Raw genomic sequence first — 19,235 nt, forward strand, 5'->3', positions numbered from 1 at the left:
ATTTCCACCAGCAGAAATCTCCCCCAGTCTCAAGTCCTGACAGAAACAAGTCATCCTCCGCATTAAACCCGTGACAAATTGCCGTCCTGAAAGCCACTAACAGGAGAACCGCAGGCAGAGGACTTACTGATCAATAGAAACCGGATTTGCCATTGTTTTCGTCCTCCAAAGCACAGCCATAGATCCTCATAAAGAATCCGCCGCTGGGATGAGGAGATGGCCGTGTCTGCGGCCGGTCGTTCATTTCGTTTTGGCCGAGGATACGCCGACGCAACTCATGAGGAGATCGTATGCAGCTCCACAGCACAGAGTGTTTAAACACCCGTCGATTTGCCGCTAATTTGCTGTCGTTGAGTAGTCACACGTCTCCTTGACCTCTGACCTAACAGCACACCTCTCCTCGACAAGACAACAATTATTTGCTTTCTGCAACATGCAAAGTGACTCACAAAGCTGCCTAAAGGTCTAATAAATGAGCACTGGAGGGGTCTCATTAGTGAGCTGCTAACTGAATGCCAATGCTGAGCCTTATTTGCATATGTAAATGAGTATGCCTGTAAGTGTATGAGCGTATGTTCCTGACAGGTCCGTGAAGAGACAGTGGGTTCGTTTGGAACGTGCAGTGTGCAGTATGCAAACAAGCTTGACCTTCCATTTCTAGTATAATGAAAGGCAAAAGATCTTGTTATAATTCAAGTTATGTTTAAAAACAGGATACGGATTTCGGTAAGTTGTACTCTTTCTTTTAACCTACCTTCGGATGTTCATTCATGTTTGTTTTACGCTGTAACTTCTCTTCCGTGGAACATTATAGCGGCCAAAAGGCATTTATTGTTTGAAAATTTGAATAAAATGGACAGAATTTGAAATCTGAGACTTTGTTTCATATCAAAAGTAACAAAGCACAAAGCTTATTACGATTTATTAGATGGGAGGTGCACTATATGTTCCATTCATTAACTGAAAACAAGGCTAGGCTAATCGATTCTTGGTATTTAAGAATCAGTGCTGTTTCATAAAAATGAGAATCGATTAAAAGATCGAATTGAGTTAATACCGAGACTTTTTCTCGTAATTGCGAACTTGCATCCCGCAACTCTGACTTTATAACTCGGAATTGTGAGTTTATATAATGTAATTCAGAGAAATTTCAGAATTACAAAACATAAAGAGAATTGCAAAAAAAAGTCAGAATTGCAAAAAAAGTCAAAATGTTTATATTTTGCAATTCTAAGAAAAAAGTCAGAATCGCAAGATATAAACAGATTTCCAAAAAAAGTCAGAATTGTGAGTTTATATCCCACAATTCTGACTTCATAATTAGCACTTGTATAAATAGAATTGTGGAAAAAAATCTGAATTGCGAAAAAGTCAGAATTGCAAGTTTATATTGAGATTTAAACCGCAATTCTGTTTTTTTTTTTCTCGTAATTGTGAGTTTATATCACGCATTTCTGAGAAAAAAATTGAATTGCAAGATATAAACAGAAATGTGGACAAAAGTCACAAAAGACGTCAGACAAAAGGACAAAAGAAGTCAGAATTGCGAGTTTATATCGAGATTTAAACTCGCAATTCTGACTTTATAACTAACAAATGAGAGTTTATATGCTGCAATTCTAAGAAAAAAGTAAAAATTGCAAGATATGAACAGACTTGCGAAACAGAATTCTTGTAATTGCAAGTTTACATCCCGCAATTCTGACTTTACAACTCACACGTGCAATTTTATGTCTTGCAATTGTGACAAAAAGTCAAAATGGCAAGATCTAAACAGAACTGCGAAAAAAGTCAGAATTACAAGTTTATAGAGTTTTTTTCTGGTAATTGCGAATTTATATCACATAAAATTCTGTAAAAAAAAAAGTCAGAATTACAAGATATAAACAGAATTGTGAAAAAACTCAGAATTAAAATCTCAGTTGAGAGTTCACATCCTTCCACACATCCAGTTGTTCCTTCATAACTTACAATTGCAAGTTTATATCATGCAACTCTGAGAAAAAGTCTCAGTTACAAGTTTTATCTCACATTTATGATTTAACTGTGAGTTTATATTTTAAAGTTCTGTCTTTCTTTTTTTTTTTGGGGGGGGCGCATTTTCCACTTGTTTTTTTGATTGGACAGTGGAAATGAGACAGGAAACTAGGGAGAGGGGTTCGATCTCGGGACACCCGAGGCACATCTTTACCATATGTACCATCTATACCACAAGGCTAAGTCTGACTTTTTAACTCGTAACTGTGAGTCCATATCTCAGGTGAGACAAAAAATCGCAATTACCTTTTTTATTCTTTATTCAGTGGCTGAAACCGGCTTCCATAGTTTTGTCAGTAGTACATTAGACAAATGAATTGCCATTCATTTCTTTTTATAAAAACGGCGGCGACAGCCATATTTATGTTTAAAGACATGACATGCACTATATAGTGCTTTGCCCTCCGTAACCCTAACTGACGCTCACACTCGAGGCATAAATGTCAACATGACTAGTCTTAATGTTAACCGAATTTTCTTGTGTCGGTAAATGTAGAGGGTGACGGATTGCGCAATGGTGCGTCTGTTGGGATAAATAGTCACATTGGAGTCGCCGCAGCCTGAGATGAGCGTCGCTTACTGGCCTATGAAATCTGCAAGGTCCTGCTCTACATGATAAATGAGCCATAATCTGCTGTAAAGCATATTAAAGTCATATCGCATGATAGATAACAAGACGGAGCAGAGGAAAGGGGGGAGACCGGGATATTTAGGAAGCCAGGATAAAATATGAAAAGAGAGGAAATTTAAAACCCAGACAAAAATATCAAAATCAACCCCCCTCCTCTCTCTCTCTTTAAATTACTGATGAAATGTGCAGATCTAATTTTAATTTTTAATGCCTCACGTCCAGGTTGGTGCTAAATACAGATCTGCTTTGCAATCATAAAAATGCTCTGATCTGTTAATTCGGGAAATCCTGACGTGTCCTTCAAACCCAAGGGATCTCGTTGCAACGTCACTCTCAGGTACAAAAGTCAATTTTAGCGTGTAATTAAATTAGGCACAATCAATAATATCCATAGCGGAGTTCACGCAAAATCCACATGCAACTCGTGAGCCATGCATTCATGCATTATTTACAGCCTAGCGGTAATTATGAAATGTCATTTAATTATTTCACTGGACTGTGTAAAGTTTGGGCAATAAATCACCTTCTGATGGTTTTGATATCTAGAGGCTCAAAATTTGACTTGCACGTATTTTGATGGATATAAAATACTCGCCTTAGATGGGCAGCACGCGACTAGCTAATAGTTTTTACCTAATTTACTTTCACACACCTTGTACCTAGGAAATTATTGTTAATACTGGTATAAAATGCTTGCGTCCATTATGCATTCATGCAATATTAATAATCTTATGCATATCGGATGGAGGCAGGCTCAAAACGAGCGCCTTGTTTTTTGTGCCGCGGCTCAAGGAAACGCATAAATCCTCCAAACTCAATTTCCAAGGTCGTTGAGAGACATAATGTGTTTATCGCCTGGCTGTTTCGCTCATAATAAAACCATTCCCATTGCAATATTGGGATTGATGGATGTCTATGGGATATTGATCGATACCTGCTGGCCTTGTGCAAACGGGGAAATGAGTGACCATTAGTCCAGCTCAATTCGGCGAGCTCTGATGGCGGGACTCTATTTCACAGCAGGGCGCGACACAACTCAAAGACGCCGCGGGACGCTGGTGGAAATGTGAATGAATCAAGCCCTTTGGCTGGGCGTTATGAAACGCCTGCGTTAGAATAACCGTTAGAGATGTTCAGATGCTCTGCAGGTGTCTTCAAGAGCGAATTTGCAAAAACAAAGTTTGGGGTTTTACGTCAACATCTTGGTTGGTTGTATTTTCAGTTAGCAAACTGAACATAAACTCAATCAAATATTTTATTTTTGTATTTAACCAACCCGATCTCAGCTGAAACTAGACTTGACAGAGTTTTAGAAACATTTAAAAACACATTCAACGTTTTTATAACCTAAATTTGCTACTGGGATATATGGTGAGATTTTCATTGGTTAAATCAATGCTATCTCACGACCAAATTAGTACATATTTTATGAGGTGGCAAATTTCTGCTAAATAGTAAGTATTTTACGATTCCCCCAATTCGTATGAATTCCAACGAAGGACCTACCCCAACCCCGCCCCTAAACCTACCCGTCAATGGGGGTCTAGACAAATCGTACAAAATCGTAGGAGTGAGGTCGTACAAACACGTACGAATTAGCCACCGCGTAAAATACGTACGAATTGGTCGTGAGATAGCATTGATTTAACCCATTAAAAAAAATCTCACAACTCTCCCAGTAGTAAATTTAGGTTATAAAAACGTTGTGGGAATGTTATTTTAAAGTGTTTCTATACTAAAAAGTCTACTGTTCTTGTTGTGATTAAACTGTTATTTAAAGGTGACTCACAACGATCTACTACCTTTACTTTTACCCAAAATATAACGTTATTTGAACGTTTATTTTTAATATTCCAAAAACATTAAAATGTCAATTTTTTGCGATTAAACGTTATTTAAATGTTACAAAAGCGTTTTACAGCATTTATACTTTACTTCTACCCAATATATATATATATATATATATATATATATATATATATATATAATATTCTAGGTTAAAATGTCCGGTTTTCATGTCGCGATTAGAACATTATTTAACAATACAAAAACGTTTCACAACATTCTACTAACTTTAATTTTACCCAAAATATGTTATTTGAATGTTTATTTTTTTCAAATTTCTAGCATATTTAAAATGTCAAGTTTCATGTTGCGTTTAGAACGATATTTTAAATTATACAAAATCATTTATTTTTAATATTCTAAGAGCGTTAAAATGTCAGTTTTTTTTTTGTCATGATTAGAACGTTATGTGAAGGTTACAGAAACACTTTTTACAACATACTACTAACTTTATTTTAGCCCAAAATGTAACGTTATTTGAATGTTTATTTTTAGTATTCTACGAATGTTAAAATATCCAGTTTTCTAGTTGTAGCCTAATTGTAATTCTTGTTGTAACATTATTTAGAGCTTACAAAAACATTTCTTAGAATGTTCATCAGGTACAAACAACGTCATAAAACATTCTAAGAATATTTATCTTAGAACGTTTTCTGCCAGTGTTATTCGAATGCTCATGAAGTACAAATGACATCATAAGGACATTCTAAGAATGCTGGTCTCAGAACATTCTCTCTCAATGTTATGACAACATATATCAAATACTAATAAAGTTCTAAGAACTATAAACCTTTCAACTTTTAAAAAACGGTAAGTGAATGTTGTGAGAATGTTCCCTGCTAGCTGGGTAAGTGTTAGTAAGCTAGTCAATCAGCGGCCAAGTTACTGTAAAAGCTTCTGAAACACTTGTCAACACATTTAGGGTGAGGTTGTCAAATGCCTGAGTAAAATAAAATAACCAAGAAGAAAAAGAGGTGATTGAGTTGTTTATAGTTAACAGCTCGCAGAGGAAGTGACCCAGAGGCGCCTTCCTTTCTCCTGTCAGCGTGGTGTGGTTCAGCCCTCATCATCTAAACAGTACGTCACAGACTTTGATTTGGCTGACAGTCTTGCTAAATGATGGAGCTCTAACTTTTGAGTTTAAATTTGTTTTACCTGTATAAAGATATTCTATTTAACCTTTAAAAAAATGAAAAACCCAGATACCTTCATAAAAAAGACAGTACATACATATCTTGAGGAAAAGGAGAGTGCTCTGAGAGCTGTAAAGGTTAATGAGGTGCGTTTTGCGCTAGACAGAGACAGCGCTCGTCACGGAAGAAGGCGCATGTGCGGCCGGAGGGGGTGACAGTAATGACGCCCCACGGATCTCATTATCAGGGTTATTGATTCGATCGGCCCACCTGCTTTCGCTCCGACACTCCGAACGCGTTCGCTTTTTAACGGGCAACACGCTGCGAGGGTTTCCTCTGAGGAGTCGTCCGGTCCGTCACCGGCTCTTTTCACTCTCTTTCACACATACACACAAAGGTCTGTTCCAAAACCTAGCGATGCGTTATTTAAGGCTTTGTGTATCATTTGACAAGGTGAGCTAGGAGGAATAATTCATGCAAAACGGACGAACTAAGAGAAATTATTAGAAAAATACGTCATTCATTCAACATAAAATTCTAAATGATCTATTTTACACAATAGTTGTATTAAATATATAATTTCATGCTTATTTAAATAAGCCATCATTAGCTAAGCAACATGCTAATGTAAAACGGTTAAAGTTAATGATATTTGAGTGTGGCGCCATGACGTGCGACAGAAGTGACGCGGACGCCATTTTCTGGCGAGACGCGGGAATTCGTTTGGAGTGCAGTGTTTGCTAACATAGATAGATAACATCGCTATACATATGGCTCATTAGCGCTAAACATAAGTTGCCCGCCATGTTAAAACGGTTAAAGGTGATACGAACAAATGTTCTTTCAGAAATGTTAACAGAATGCTCCAGTTTTAATAATGTTCTCATACAGTAGCGCAAAATGTTTTTATACATCATTCATGAAACATTTTATTTCTTAAACATGTTAGTTGGAGGTTCCTCTAACAGTTTTTACTACTTGTTTAAAATCATCCAGAGAACATTTAAAAATAACATTCCTATAATATTTGCAATTTACATGCTCACTTAATGTTCGTATAACCAAGAATTTTTTTTTTTCAAAACGTTTGATGTTTTAACTGTTCAGAGAACATACAAAAGTATCATTCCCATAACATTTTATTTTTAATATTCTACGAACGTTAAAATGTCTGGTTTTCTTGTAGTGCTTAAAACGTTATTAAAAGATTCCAGAAACGTTTTACGTTTTACTAACTTTTAGCCAAAATATAACTTTCATTGAATGTTTACTTTAAAATTTCTAGGAGCATTAAAATGTCCAGTTTTCATGTCGCGATTAGGAAATTTATTAAAGGATACAAAAAAATGTTTTTTTACAGTGTTCTGCTAATTTTAACTTTACCCAAAATATAAGCTTATTTGAACATCTACTGATTAAAACGTTATTAAAACGTTATAGAAACGTTTTTAAAACGTAACTTTACTTCTAGACAAAATATCACTTTTTTAAATGTGTATTTTTAATATTGTAGGAGCATTAAAATGTGAAGTTTTCATGTCGCAATTACAGCGTTTATTAAAGGATACAAAAATGTTTTTGTATTTTAACTACGTCCTACTAACTTTACTTTTAATGTTTATTTTTAATATTCTACGAACGTTAAAATGTCCGGTATTCTTGTAGTGATTAAAACGTTCTTAAAACGTTACAGAAACGTTCTTACGTTTTATTTTACTTTTAGCCAAAATATAACTTTTTTTGAATGTTTATTTTTAAATTTCTAGGAGCATTGAAATGTCCAGTTTTCATGACGTGATTAAAAAAGTTTATTAAAGGATACAAAAATGTTTTTTACAAAGTTCTACTAACTTTAATTTTACCCAAAATATAATTTGAACTAAAAATATTATTTTAACGTTTATTTGCAATATTCTACAAACGTTAAAATGTCTGGTTTTCTTGTAGTGATTAAAACGTTATTAAAAGGTTACAGAAACGTTTTTACGGTGTTTTACTAACGTTATTATTAGGCAAAATATAACTTGTTTTGAATGTTTATCTTTAATATTCTAGGAGCATTAAAATTTTCTAGTTTTCATGTCGTGATTAGAACGTTACTTAAAAGGATACAAGAACGTTTTACAACGTTCTATTTATTTTATTTATTTATTTATTTTATTTCATTCTACTTATTTTACCCAAAATATAACGTTATTTGAAAGTTTATTTTTAATATTCTATCAACGTTTAAATGTCTGGTTTTCCTGTAGTGATTAAAACATTATTAAAGGGTTACAGAAACCTTTTTACAGCATTTTACTACCTTTTAGCCAAAATATAACTTTTTTTTAATGTGTATTTAAGTTTTTAGTTTGTTGCGATTAGAACATTATTTAAAGGAAACGTTACATTCATAAGTAACATTTTCATAACTTAATCAGAATGTTAGCACAACGTTCATATAACATATTTTTGTTCACTAGGGTTATGATATTACATTTCTTATACCTTGAAACTCATTTTAGTGTTATTGTGGTATGCACTGTTGTATTGTCTTTGTATGTGTCTGAAAAGCAGTTAAAGTTGGAATTTGACCAGCAGAAATTAAATTTTGAATCATATGCCTAATGAATCAATTCCCAGCTGGCTTGTCAGTGGCTTTGGCCGAAGCGTTTGCTGAAGAACATTTTGATCTCTCCTCAGAAAAACATACATCATCTTACAAGACAGCTTTGGAAAGATATATGAGAAACTGTTAATTAGCACCTGAGTAATTTGTGTATTTAACGGTATCAGAGAAAAATTAATGACAAGACAGACTGACAAGGTAATTTAAGGAGATTAGCACACGCTTGCCAATACACCTCCTTGCAGACTGTTTCTGCGAGGGTTCACAGAGACAAATCTTGCTGTCTGACCTGCGGGAGAGACCGGCGTCCGTGTGCTTGGCACAGGCGAAGATTGGCAGAATGCGGAGTAGATGGCAGCAGGTGGCGCAGATGGCAGAGTCGCCACCCTTGGTTGGATGATTCGCCGTGTTGGGAGTAAGTTCTGGAGGGTTATGACTTACAGAGTCAAAGGGCCTTCGGTCAGACCGGGGAGCCTCAGTAAAACTCAACAAATGTTGATGATTTTCCATAAATACTGCACTTCATTGTGTGTAACTGGGGAATATGAAATGTATTTTCATTTTTGGACACTTACTTGGACGTTCTGTACGATTTTGGTGACTTAGAACGTTCTGGAAGCGTTCGTTTTTGGTTAGGAAACCTCAAAACAGCCATTATAGAACCTCATGTGTTGATTCCCTTTAGGTCAGCTTTTGGTTATAAAGCAAAGAACCAACAGAAAACGTTCTCAGAACGTTCTTATTTGGTTCCCAACAAAATAACCAAACAGGAACCAAATGGGAATGCTAGGGGAATATTCTGTGTTTGCTATGAAGATATCAAAGTACCATCTCCAATGCAAATAAAATGTTGGTTCTGTTTTCCATTAAAAATACATTTTAAATATATAGTCCACCTAATTAATGTCTGTCATTAATATTCACCCCCATGTCATTCCAAACCTGTACAACCTTCTGTGGATAACAAAAGAAGATATTTTGAAGAATGTTGGAAACCAAACAGCCTTGACTGTATTTTTTTTTTATATAAAGAAAGTCAGTGTGAACTAAAACTTGGATTCTTGGATTCAAACAGAGTTTGTAAGTGTATTTTCTAACCTACCTTTTCTTTGATCACATTGTGTTTTGTCTATATCCTTATTCATTTAAATTTAGTCATTTGGGAAAGATCCACATTATGTAATTGGGTGGATGTGGTTTCTTGTTGGCAACAGATGGCCGACGCTGTCACGAACAGATGGGGGGCCACGCTGATCACAGAGGGACGTGTTGTGTTTTTATTTCCGAGCAGTCAAAACATAATTTTTATGACACTTCACACAAACCCCTGATGCTGGCGACTCTGTAAATAAATTCATAATTGGTTAATAGATTTTTTTTTGTCTTATCTTAGCATTGCTGTTGAAAAAACATTATATATGTGACTAAAACAAGTCAAAATACCAGTAAAATATCTGTTTATAATTTACAGGTAATGTACTCACCCCCTTGTCATCCAAGATGTTCATGTCGTTCTTTCTCCAGTCATAAAGAAAACATTTTAGGATTTTTTTTTCCATATAATGGATGTCTATGGTGCCCCCGAGTTTGAACTTCCAAATGCAGCTTCAACCGTTTATTATTATAGATTTGTTCGTGACTTTTTAATGATTAAGTATTTATTTATGAAGTGGTATCACCGTGTTCACACTACTAAATCCAAAACAAGCCAATATCTGTAAATAATAATAAAAGAACTCGCGATTCTCTGCTGTGATTGGTTTCGGTGGTGCGTGCGGGTTCTTTAAGAGCAGGTCGCGCGCCCGCTCGCTCGCTCTCTCGCTGTCTGTTGGAACGGCAGCGGGAGCGCGCAGCGGCAAAACGCGCCCAAGTTTCCCCTCAGACGCAGATGAGGCGAACCTCCTCACAGATTAGACTTAATAGCGGACAGGTGAGTCTTTATATTGTTTATATTTCATTTTATTCGTGTTTAGTACATATTCGAAGGCGATTTAAATGTGTAAAGCGTTTTAAACGAATATACGTGAGCTCAGGCGAAATGTCAGTTATTTTACAGAGAACGAACTCAATATGTAGATGTAATTTAGGACAAACTTTAATTTATTTGGTTATATAGAGTCAAAAATTTCACAAAATCTCAAGGAAATCAATATGATTGTATGTATTTGTTTACAACTTGACGATATATAAATATTCTGACTGAAAAGTACGAAAAAGTACCATGGTTGTTGGACATTTACTATGGTATTACCATTGTATTCTTTAAGGTACCTTAAGTATTCAATCGTTCAGTAGATTATGTATCAAAAACCATAGTAATACCATACTTTTGTGTCATATATTACCTTATGTTTTACACAATAATATGAATACCATTCAATACCATGGTAATTTTCAAATTTTCATCTTTGTATTATGATTATTACCGTACTATGTTCTTTTGGATATGTACTACAGTATATTTTCACCTTTTTTTTTTGTTCATATTTTTGCATTAATACTAATATTATGTCACTTTCAATACACTAAAATCTGTCATTTTAGAGTACTTCATCATTTTGAAGACTTTGTGATGATAATGCACTTTATTAAATATTTACATCATTTCTCACACCATACATTTTATGAATATATATTAGAAACCTTGAGATTTAATTAATATTTGATGAAACTCTGTAGGTGTATATCAAACCTAAAGAACTGAATTGATATAAATCATGGATTATACAGTACACATGGCTTAAAACCAAGTACGAAAGCACTGAAATAATCTGCTTTTAATAGAATAAGACTATAAAACACGAGCCTGCTTGACATAATGCGGATGAAATGGCACAGAACTGATACTGTGATCCAGGATCATTTTTTCTCATTGGGAAACTTTAGCTGATCTACTTCTATTCGATTAGATCGGTCTCCCACATCCATAAAGCAGTGCTGTAAAGATCAGCGTTATTAATCTTGCACGACAGACACAATTCATAAGGTTTTCGGTGCAAAAATAGTACATGCTTCAGTCAAAATTAATTACAGCGTCAGGCGATTACACTCGAAAATTAGCTTGAAGTGACGGATGGGGCGTAGCCGTATGATAATACGCCTCTTTAGGCCTGATCAGATGAGCGACGTGAATTTAATCACATTTGAATCAAAGAAAGCACTTTTTCATTAGTTAATGCACATAGTCACATTTCCATTGCGTTTGTAGAGCTGGCTGTGTTTTACAGTATAGAGTTAAAGTGAATGACATTTATCACCAAATACTCTAAAAGTGTTTGATGATCGACAGGACTGGGGTTGTATTATTTCAGTGTATTTATGTTATAATGCATGTGTTTGGCTTTAAATTTGTTTAGTGTTATTTTTGTGAGGCGAAAGCATTTGGATGAAAGAAAACCGGCATGTTAGTTTTAACATGCAGGGAATGTTCTGGCAAGGTGCTCTCAAAGTTATGAACAAATGTAAGTCCAGTAACATTAATAGAAACTTCAGGCATTATACTGTTCTCAAAATGTTAGCACAAAAACATACGTTTTTTAATACGTTATTCCTGGAACTTTTTTTTCGTAAAATGTTTTAGTTGGACGTTTGACATTTTTTGAATGTACTACTTATTTCAGATCATTCCAAGAACTTTCAATCGTAATGTTTTCAAAATGATAAAATTGGATGTTCGCATAGTCAGAAAAAAATTTAGGAACATTTTAATATCATTTCACAAACATTCTAGGAATGTTACTCTTGAATGTTTTTGGAACATTTGAAATGTCCAGTTTTTTAAGTGCTTAAAAAAAGTAATTTATAAGTAATTAAAGTAAAATGTCTGGATTTTCAAATTTTGACATTTTGAAAACGTTTTCGCCCAGTTTTGAGCGTTCAAAGAGTATTTAGAAAACAACATTTTCATAATTTACGCTTTTAAAACATTTAAAAACCTGGATGTTTTGAGTGCTCGGAGAACAATCAATAGTAGTGCTTAAATCATTTTTGCTAAATTATGAAATGGAACGTTCCTTTAACATTTGCATAACCATGAAAAAAACATTTAAAAAACTGGACATTTTGAACATTCAGAGAACTTTCAGACAAGAACATTTTGATGACTTATATTTTTAATACAAAACTGCATGTTTTGAACATTCAGTTGAAACGTTTCCCATAATGTTTGCAAAATGATATAATGGAGTTTTCCCTTAATGTTTGCATAACTATTAAAAAAAAAAAAAAAAAAAAAAAACTTTTGTAAACATTTAAAAAAAAAAAAAAGAGGATGGTTTGAATTTTTGATGAACATTCTGAAAATAATGTTTTCATAACTGACATTTTGAACATTCAAAAAAAAATTTCAGAAAATGTTTTGTAAACTTAAATATTTAAATATTAACATTCAATTTTAATGTTCCTATAATGTTTGCAAAATGATAAAATGGAATGTTCCTTTAATGTTTGCATAAAAGCGAAATTGACCTTTTAAATGTTGAGAATGTTTCGAAAATAACGTTTTCATAGACATTTTTAAAACATTTTAAAAAATTGGATGTTTTGGGCTTTCAGAGAACATCCAATCATAACGTTCCCAGAATGTTTGCAAAATTATAAATCTGAATGTTTTCTGTACATTTACATAGCCATTAAAAAATTTACATTTTGAGCATTAGAGAACTTTAAGAAAACAATGTTTGGTAAGTTGTATTTTACAGGGTTAAAAAAATGTGTGTTTTGAATGTCCAATTATAATGTTCCCATAATGTTTGCAAAATTATAAAATAAAATGTTCCCTTAATGTTTGCATAACCATGAAAAAAACACTTTTAAGAGAACATCCAATCATAACGTTCCCATAATGTTTGCAAAATTATAAATCTGAATGTTTTCTGTACATTTACATAGCCATTAAAAAATGTTTTTGAAACATTAAAAAACTGACATTTTGAACATCCAGAGAACTTAAAAAAAAAAAAAAAAAAAGAAAAAAAAAAGTCTGATAAGTTGTATTTTACAGTATAAAAAAATGCATGTTTTGAACGTTTAATTGTAATGTTTGCAAAATTATAAAATAACATACTCCCTTAATGTTTGCATAACCATGAGAAAACATTTAAAAATAATTTCGAAAATAAAAAACGGGGTTGTTGAGCTTTCAGAGAACATCCAATCGTAGCATTCCTGTAATGTTTGCAAAATTATAAAACTGAGTGAATTTTTTTTAAAAACATAAAAAAACAACATTCTGAGAACATTCAGAAAATAACGTTTTGATGTTTTGACTTGATTTTTTTTTTTTAAAAACATTCAAAATCCTAAAATAGAATGTTCCAAGAATGTTCCATAACAGTGAAAAAAACATTTTTAAACATTTAAAAAATGTTTAGAACATTTCGAAAATAATGTTTTTATAAATTACTTTTTAAAAACATTTAAAAAAACTGCATGTTTTGGGCAATTAGAGAATGTTCAATAGTGATTGTTTCCATAATGTGCAAAATTATGATTTTTTTTTTAATTGTTTAAAAAAAAATGGATGTATTGAATGTTGAGAACTTACATTTTTAAAAACATTTGAAAAAAACTGGATGTTTTGAGCTTTCAGAGAACATCCAATCATAACATTCCCATAATGTTTGCAAAATTATAAAATAAATTGTTCCCTTAATGTTTGCATAACCACGAAAAAAACATTTAAAAATCCTTTCGAAAATAACGTTTTAAAGCTGAAATTTTAAAACATTTAAAAAACTGGGTTTTTGAGCTTTCAGAGAACATCCAATCGTAACATTCCTGTAATGTTTGCAAAATTATACAACATTCAAAAAAAAAAAAAAAAACGTTTTGATGTTTTGTCTTGATGTTTTGAACATTCAAAATGATAAAATAGAATGTTCCATTAATGTTGCATAACTGTGAAAAAATATTTTTAAACATTTTTTTAAATGTTTAGAACATTCCGAAAAAAATGTTTTTATAAGTTACTTTTTAAAAACATTTAAAAAAACTGGATTTTTTGGGCAATCAGAGAATGTTCAATAGTAATTGTTTCCATAATGTGCAAAAGTATGATATTTTTTTTTAAACATTTAAAAAAACTGGACATTTTGAACATTCCAAAAAAATTGTGATTTCTTATATTTTCAGAACACTGCATACAGTTGTAATGTTCCCACAGTGTTTGCAAAATGATGATGAAATAAAATGTTTCGTTAATGTTTGCATAATAACATTTTTAAAACATTTTAAAAAAAACAGATGTTTTGAGCTTTCAGAGAACATTCAATCATATGTTCCTATAATGTTTGCAAAATTGTATAACATAAAAAAAACTGGACATTTAAAAAAAATTCTTACGAAAGTTCAGAGAATAACGTTTTCGTAACTTGCATTTTTAAAACATTTAAAAACTGTGTTTTCATGACTTGCGTTTTTAAAACTTTTGAACGTTCAGAGAACGTTTAGTAGTAACATTCCCATAATATTTGCAAGGTGATAAATTAGATGAAAAATTAAACGTTCCATAACATTTGCAAAACCAGGAAAGAATGTTTTTTAAACATTTAAAAAAGGGGACATTCTGACATTTTGAGCTTAATGGAAACATAAGCAAAATGTTTCTAGAACATATTTTTGTTAGCAGGGTGTCCTTTGCCCTCCAGCGCTGGCGTCTCATTCTCCAGCTTTTTTTTGACTCTGTAGAAAGATGAATTTGAGCTTTCAGGGCCGAATGTGGACGCTGGCAAAGCGATTGTTGCGTTTGCCTGGAATCAGCGTTTTCATTTCCATCTGTGGTGATTTAATAATCCGTTCTTAATAGCCGCGCTCGCGTTCATCTGCGCTGGGATCTCCCATTGTCAAGATTTGGCTGGAATCGTTTTATCTCCTCTGGCGTCTCCATCTTGCCCTCCCGATGGCGACGCACACTTCTCATCTCATATTTGCTGAGGTTTGACATGACACAGCGTCTCTCCCTCCCCCGCGGAGCGAGAGCTCTTCAGTATTCAGTTGCGTGCTCGTGTTTGTTGCCCGTGTTAGCTCACCTTAGGCAGCGATCGTGTTGTCCTTTTGAATTTCGACCCGCTGACCTTCCCACGATCGGCCCCTTGACCTCTGACCTTGCTGAAAAGACCTAGACGAGCCTGGCTGGATTCAAAACCTTCTCATTTGAGCATTTATTCCACTTATACGTCCATTTTGCATTCAGATGAAGAAAAATAACTCTCTTAGCTAATTCTGTTTCTTGTACTGGAGAACTTTTGGGCTTGGTACATTACACAAATACTCATTTTAAATAAATACAAATAGGACACTAAATATTTAACAGATTTAATGATCAACATAACCAAAAACAGTGAGTTTATTATTTGTTTTTGAATAATTCATTGAAAGGACTGATTACGCTGAATGTTTAGATTCACTAAAAAGAATCTGTTTAAATGAGTCATTTGTTTGTAAATCATACAATACTGATTGCACTGTATGTTTTTGATTTACTTCACTAAAAATTACCAGTTTAAATGACAATTTTGTGAATCGTAGTTCACTGATTAAGCTGCAAGTTTTGATTCATTAAAAGAATCATTTTAAATGGCTAATTTTTTGTGACTCGCACCAGATTTACTATACTGTATGTTTTGATTCACTAAAAAGAACCGTGTTAAATAGGGATACACCGATACCACTTTTTTCAGTACTCGCCCGATACTGATACTTTTATTTTTGGTACTTGCCGATTCCGAGTACCGATACCGATACTTTAAAATTTACAGGTAGATTTGTAAAATATAGGGTACAGAAACTAAAAGAATATGTATAATTGTTAGTTGGTCAACTTTGTTTATCAAATAGATACAGTCAAACCAAAATGTATTTAGAATCCATTATCATAAACTGTGTCCTGCACCCACTAGTAAAAAAATAAATAAATAAATAATAAAAATAAATATATATCAAAAATTGTCAAAAGATGGTGTATATCTGCTGTCTAAATAATTTTTGGGTTGACTATATATCACTTAATTATTTTTACACTTAATTATGCCCATTAAAATGTGTTTTGTTGCTTTAACTGTTTTTTTTTTTTTTTCTCCTGCTCTATGGTTCATCATCTTCAATTTAATAGCATTAAACTGCTCAATTGCAGCGGCTCAGTACTGTAATCACGTGAACCACTCATTATGAATCTCCTAACTCTGATATTTTCAGAATTATAAGTCACGTTTTTTTATCTGAAATATGCTGCTATTTGGGCTACAATCCAAAGCGACTCAAATAATGGAGAATCACTCGTGAAGCAAAACATCGCATCGCATTTCACACAGGCTGCTATAGTTTCACTTTCGCCGGACATTCGTGTATGCTTAAGGCTGAAAAAAAACGATGTTTATAGCGAATGCCCCTATATATATATATATATATATATATATATATATATATATATATATATATATATATATATATATATATTCTTATATCTACGATTTTGTTTTAATCCAAAAGATGCGTGTGCTAAATATGCGAACATCAATGAAGATCACGCAACAGCGCGTTTCTCTCTCGCTCCCTCTCTCTCTATACCGTTAAATAACTTGTGCATTGATTTACTTAAATTGTTTTTGACATATCATACCGAACTACAAACTTTCCAGTGATGTCAAGGCGGGATATTAACTCGACAAGCCCGCACATCTTGGCCGCCGCGCGCTCAATCCAATCTGCGTGCTTTGCCTATCTGCTGACGCGCACCAGTTATACAAGCTTAATACTGAATGTTTAACATTATTTTACTTACATACACATACTTCGTGGACATCTTTATACTCTAATGACTCCATTCTGCTGTCTGTCGTTTTGTTGTCGGTGTTTCTTTGCCTGCATACGCACTTGTCACATGATGTGGTATCGGCGTTTGGTATCGGGGCATTTTAACGAGTACGAGTACAGGAGCTCAGTATCGGCCCGATACCCGATACCAGTATCGGTATCGGTGCATCCCTAGTGTTAAATGATTCATTACATGTGAACGCACCAGACAGATTGTGCTGTATGTTTTGATTCACTATAAAGAATTGTTTTAAATGACAGATTTTTGTGAATCGCACCTTACTGATTGTTTTGATTTACTATAAAGAATTGTTTTAAATGGCTCATTTTGTAAATCACACTAGACTGATTGTGCTGTAAGTTTTGATTCACTACAAAAATCATTTTAAATGATTACAATTTTTGTGACTCGCCCCAGACTTCCTAAACTGTATGTTTTGACTCACTATACAGAAATGGGTAATTTTGTGAATCGCACCAGACTGATTATGCTGTATGTTTTGATTCACTAAAAAAAAAAAAAAAACGTTTTAAGTGATTCATTTGATTTGAATTGCACCCTACTGTAAGTTTTGACTCACTATAAAGAATTGTTTTAAGTGACTCATTTTTGTGAATTGCATCAGACTGATGGTGCTGTATGTTTTGATTCACTATAAATAACTGTTTTAAATGAATCATTTTGTGTGAATCGCACCAGACTGATTTTGCTGTAAGTTTTGATTCACTAAAAAAAATAATTTTAAAAGATTAAATTTTTGTGACTTGCACCAGACTTACTAAACTGTATGTTTTGATTCACTATAAATAATTGTTTTAAATGGCTAATTTTTGTGAATCATAGTTCACTGGTTAAGCTGTATGTTTTCAGTCACTACAAAGATTCACTAAAAAGAATTGGGTTCAAAGGGTCATTTATTTGTAAATCGGACGACACTGATTGTGCAGTTTGTGATTTACTAAAAATAATCGTTTTAAATGACTCAGTTTTTTGTGACTTGCACCAGACTTACTATACTGCATGTATTTTGATTCACTAAAAATAACCATTTTAAATGATTCGGTTTGTGTGAATCGCACCAGACTGATTGTGCTGTAAGTTTTGATTCACTAAGAAAACGTTTTAAATGATTCAATTTTTGTGACTTGCACCAGACTTACTATACTGTATGTTCTGATTCACTAGAGATACTGTTTTAAATGATTCATTTGGTGTGCATCGCTCCACACTGACTGTTCTGTAAGCTTTGATTCACTAAAAAGAACCGTTTTAAATTATTTGGTTTGTGTGAATCGCACCAGACTAATTTTTCGTGAATCGCACCAGACTGATTGTGCCGTTTGATTTGATTCGCTATAACGAATCATTTTAAGTGGCTAATTTTCATGAATCGCACCAGACTGATTGTGCTGTATATTTTGACTCACTAAAAAGAACTGTTTTAAGTGACTCATTTTTGTGAATTGCATCAGACTGATCATGCTGTATGTTTTGATTCACTATAAATTACCATTTCAAATGATTCATTTTGTGTGAATCGCACCACACTGATTGTGCTGTATGTTTTGATTCACTATAAAGAATCGTTTTAAATATTCATTTGTTGTGAATCACACCCGACTGATTGTGTTGTATGTTTTGATTCACTATAAAGAATCGTTTTAAATAATTTTTTGCGAATCACACTAGACTGAGTGTGCTGTAGGTTTTGATTTACCAAACAAAACCAGTTTAAATGACTCATTTTTTGTGAATCGTAGTTGACTGATTATGCTGTATGTTCTGATTCACTAAAAGAACTGCTTTAAGAGAGTTACTTGTTTGTAAATCAGACGACACTGATTGCGCAGCTTGTTTTCGATTCACTAAAAAGAAGTTTAAATGAGTCTATAAATTACTTTTTTTTAGTTTAAAAGTCACTTTTGTGTTTTAACCCAGTTAAACACGTCTAGTTTTATTAGTATTATTTTGAAGTTGAAGTATGTAGTCCAAAAGTTTTTTCCGAGTCACCCTCACTTCCCGTCCCGACTGACAGCAGGTGAATGTGTCGGATTGTTGAGGTGCGTTATTGTTGAGGACGTCCCGCTAAGGACCAGCGCTGTCCGAAGCGCTCACTCACTGCCATCTCCTCTGTCCGTCAAACACTCGCGCGCCTCAATAATTCAT

The sequence above is a fragment of the Labeo rohita genome, chromosome 22 (assembly GCF_022985175.1).
Source record: "Labeo rohita strain BAU-BD-2019 chromosome 22, IGBB_LRoh.1.0, whole genome shotgun sequence".
Taxonomy (NCBI): domain Eukaryota; kingdom Metazoa; phylum Chordata; class Actinopteri; order Cypriniformes; family Cyprinidae; genus Labeo; species Labeo rohita.